The 4,666-nt window shown below is 42.3% G+C and overlaps 1 pseudogene; it reads left to right on the forward strand.

Annotated features, from left to right (window-relative positions):
- The first annotated feature begins 3,456 nt into the window (after nt 1-3,456).
- On the forward strand, nt 3,457-4,143 carry LOC113838109 (annotated as a pseudogene).
- Nucleotides 4,144-4,666: the final 523 nt, after the last annotated feature.

The following is a 4,666-nucleotide window of genomic DNA, read 5'->3' on the forward strand; positions in this document are numbered from 1 at the left end:
TTGCTGTAGACCTCAAGCATCTGTTCCTTGAGGAGGTGGAGAAGGCAAGTTGGGTGAAGCTTCTACCATAACAGTCAGGTGTAGGTGAAGAGAGACTGGGTGCCTCCAGACTGTGTTTTGTAGCACCATTCCACACACCACCCTCAGGGTGTCAAGGCCAGGCCTTAAACAGGATTCACCTCAGTTCAGACTCCACCCTTAAAAAACTGGCCATTGTACCCCAGATAAGTTGAAAGGTACAGGAGCTCAGGAACTAATTGTGAGCATGTGGGGAGGGGAGAGGGAGCTAGGAGAAAGAGAAGGGGAGCAGAGGAGGACATGAGGTATTAGGAAGATGGAGCCAGGGGAAGCACAGAGGAGAGAAAGTTAAGAGACACCATAATAGAGGGAGCCATTATAGGTTTAAAGAGAAATCTGGCACTAGGGTAAATCCATAAGGATAACCCCAGCTGAGAATCTAAGAAACAATGAAGAGAATACCTTAAATGTCCTTCCCCTTTAGTGAGATTGATGACTACCTTAAATGCCATCCTAGAGCTTTCACCCAGTAGCTGATGGAAGCAGCAGCAGACACCCACAGTTAACACAGAGCTGTAATCCAGTTGCAGACAGCGAGGAGTGATGAGCATAGGGGCCAAGACTAACCTGGAGAAACTCACCCAAACAGCTGACCTGAACAAGGGGGATCTCATGGACCCCAGAGTCCCTATATGTGGGTGTCAGCTACCACTCCTGGGCAGTCTATGGGGCCTCTGGTAGAAGATGTGTATTTATCCCTATTATAAGAATGTTTGGGAACCCATTCCACATAGAGGGATACTCAATAAGCCTAGACACATGATAGGGCCCTAGCCCTGGTGAAAAATGACTTGACAGATTTGGATAATCCCTTATAGCAGGTCTCACCCTCCTTGGGGAGTGGATGGGGGATGGGATGGGTGGTGGGTGTGGGTGGCATGGGAGGATGGGAGGGAGAGGGAACTGAGATGGATATATCAAATAAGACTGTGTTTAATTTAAATAACATTCATGAAATTAAATAAGAAATAGGAAAGATGGGGCGGTAAATACCTTAGCTTAACAATTGTTGGTGCCATAGCCCTAAAGTACTGGAGCTTCTGGGCAGATTATGGACACTGTCCTGAACCAGTCACAGGCTCCCTTTGTACTGTTGTTCTCCCAACATACATCATTGACCATTTTTATCATGTATGACTTTGAAATCCTGAAATTCCTACCTCCATATTCTGAGGACCATGATTACAGTCCTCTGACACCATGCCTGGCTCAGGTGGCCTCAACTTCACTTAGTGAGGCATTAGAAAGTTGGGATGAGTAACATGAGGAGTTGTACTTAAGTACAATCAAAATTGAATTATCTTTGTGAGCCTGGTTTTTCACCACCTACACAATAAGGCACAACTCTTCCCAAGTCCTTTGATGATTTACAACAGATTCAATGATAAGGAAAAATAATTTCTCATAGTTGAAATACAGTGGACTTTAAGGCAGAAAGGCTGCATTTCAGGGGTACCTTCTTCAGTTACTGGAGTTATAACCAGAGCCTGTGTTCTGGCTCCCCTAACAAGCAAGGCTCAGTCACTCCTCTTCAACAAATCAAATGAAGAAACTCATCAAGCCAATCAAATGAAGAAACTTATCTAGTGGCATGTTCAACTATAATGCAGGTACTCTGTAGTCAAGATGGACAGATATCTCTGATGTCCTAGCATAGCAAGGTCTATAGTGTGATTTGTAGGTAAGACAGGGAGTCACAGTAATACCTCTCTTAAGAGCAAGAGAAAAAAATAATATGAAAGGCAAAAAGACAACACTGAAAAGAATTTAAAATATATTTATTCAGTTTGAGTAATTAGGAATGATAAAGAAAATCCACAGTAAATAATCCATTCCTTGGGTCCTAACAAGCTTAGACTGAAGGAAAAAAATGCAAAATTAAATATTCTAATGAAGCCAAATCATGGATTTTCCTCATCTCTAAACCATTCCCACATTCTCAGATCCTGTTTCTCCTGTGAGGATGTCAAGTGAGAAGTAAATCTTTCTTCAATGGAGACATTCTCATTTGGAAGACTAAAGTCTTTACCCACAGAGAGATTCCCAGGGAAATTAGAATTTTATGGGCCACCACAAAATGCTGGCACACACCTTTAATCCCAGCACTTGGGATGCTGATGTAGGTGGATCTCTGTGAATTCAAGGCCAGCCTGGTCTACAGAGCAAGTTCCAGGACAATCTTCAAAGCAATACAGAGAAACCCTACCTCAAAAACAAAAACAAAAAAAAATTATGGGTGTACTGTTTCATGAGTTGCAGCCAAATACACTCCATGAAGTACACTGCTGGTCTCCACATAACTGTCATGGTCCAAATAAATGCAATCACTTTACAGACACTCAGAAATAACAGAAAGGTTTTTTTTTTTTAATAAATTTCCTTGTCGTGATATTGTATAGCTTCTCTGAATAATCCCCCTTTGCAGAGGAAGTGTCCCATGGGGACTTAAAGAAGCATGGAATTACAAATATTAATTACTTATGTATTTATAGATAGATAGATAGATAGATGATAGATAGATAGATAGATAGATAGATAGATAGATAGATAGATAGATAGCATGAGAAGCTATGTTGTTAAAAAATGGCATGGACCACAGGTGGACATTGCTGCTTGACAAAGTTCCAGCCTCCCGAGTGCTGGGATTAAAGTTGAGGGGCACCACTGCCCAGCCTGTGTTTTTGAAATATTAAAAATACATTATTTTTATTAAAAAAAACACTTATTGCTATCTTTTTAAATGTTTTCTTTAAGTGTATTGCTGCTTTTATCACTATTTATTCCTGTTCTCCAATATTTCTAGGTTTTTTTAAGTTTCATTGCTTTTCTCTCCAGTGATCCTATATTATTGATTTCTGTGTAGATCAAAGTATCTGTAGCCCAGGCTTGCCTCATGCTGTGTCACAGAGATTGCATTGGACACCTAATCCTGCTTCTCCTGGCGAGGGCTGGGAAGACAATCCTGCAGCTCCTTCCAGTCTAGGCCTTTACTAGTCCGTGAGAAGGAAAAATAAACCAGTTAATCCGTGAACTCCAAGCTTTCTGATTTTTACTGGGAACTTATAAATAAAGATGGACCTGTGCTAGAATTGAGTTCATTGACCAACTTTGAAACTGGTGGAGTCACAGTGCAGAAAGGGAGAGGCAGGATGGAGGTTGAGATTTCCTCCTTCAACAGTAGTTGACATTAGCAATGTGGAATTAGGTAATCAATTCTAGATGATCCATGATTTTCCTGATTGTGCATTTCTTGGGGTCCACAGATGAGAACAATCAAGAAACTGGACAGAGAGCCACTTGCAGCTCCACAGTGGACTTCCACTCCGGGGACACAGTGCCTGCTGTTTACATTTATTCCTTGAGCTGACTGGTTGGGGAATGGCATTGCCAACAAAGTCTAGTATCTTGGACATCAACACACAGTGCAAAAGATCCCCAGAGGAAAGCCATGAGGCTTGGGCACAATGCAAAGATGCTGGCAGGCAGCTTCCTGAGTACAAACTAGTAGTGGTTGGTGCAAGTGGTGTTGGTAAAAGTGCTCTCACTATCCAGATGTCCCACCAATGATTCGTAGAAGAACATGACCCCACTATCCAGGATTCCTACTGGAAGGAGGTGGCCCTAGACAATAGTGGCTACATTTTGAATGTCATGGACACAGCAGGGCAGGATATCTACAGGGACTTGCGAGACCAGTGCTTAGCAGCTGGTGATGGTGTGCTGGGTGTCTTTGCTCTTGATGACCCCTCATCTCTGGACCAGCTGCAGCAGATATGGTCTACCTGGAGCCTGCAACAGAAGCAGCCCTTGCCCCTGGTACTTGTGGGCAATAAATGTGACCTAGTGACAACAGATGGAGATGCTCACACTGATGCAGCTATCCTAACTCATAAGTGGGGAGTCCCCTTCATCAAGACCTCAGCCAAGACACGACAAGGTGTAGAGGAAGCATTTGCTCTGCTTGTCCATGAGATTCAGAGGGCCCAGGAGTCTGTGGTTGAGTCAAGCATGGAGAAGACCCGACAACACAAAGCCATGTGTAGCTGTGGCTGCTCTGTAGCCTGAAGATCTTAGTCAAGCAAAATGATCCTTCTCTCATGTCATGTCAAGATGACAATTCCCTTGGCATAAGAGTCCCCTCCCCCACCAAATAAGTTGCCATGGACACCTTTTTATTCTCATTGGTGAGGAGTTAGGTGGTAACAATGGGGTTTCCAGCATTGGCCGATCTCTATGAAGCTCTATAAAAATTGAAAATTGTTGTTCATACTGAAAAAAAAGAAACTGGATAAAGGACAGACTTTATCTTGAAACCAAATTGCTATAGTTACAAAAGCTAAATGAAAAAAAATCTGGGTAAAATGTGTCCTGCCTATGACAACAATTATATTTCTGGGTTTAGATATAAGTCTGAAAGAAAAGATTTGAGAAATCCTTGATGTGTTCCAAGATAAATCCCTACTCTCTTCTGGAGCACATGGCCATAAAGCTCTTTTCAAGTTTTCAAAGTAATTTTTTCTATCATATCTACAACTTACCCTCATTCAATTTGCTGTTCCTGAGCCCTACCATGACAGCTCACTGTTTT

The sequence above is a fragment of the Cricetulus griseus genome, unplaced genomic scaffold (assembly GCF_003668045.3).
Source record: "Cricetulus griseus strain 17A/GY unplaced genomic scaffold, alternate assembly CriGri-PICRH-1.0 unplaced_scaffold_535, whole genome shotgun sequence".
NCBI lineage: Eukaryota > Metazoa > Chordata > Mammalia > Rodentia > Cricetidae > Cricetulus > Cricetulus griseus.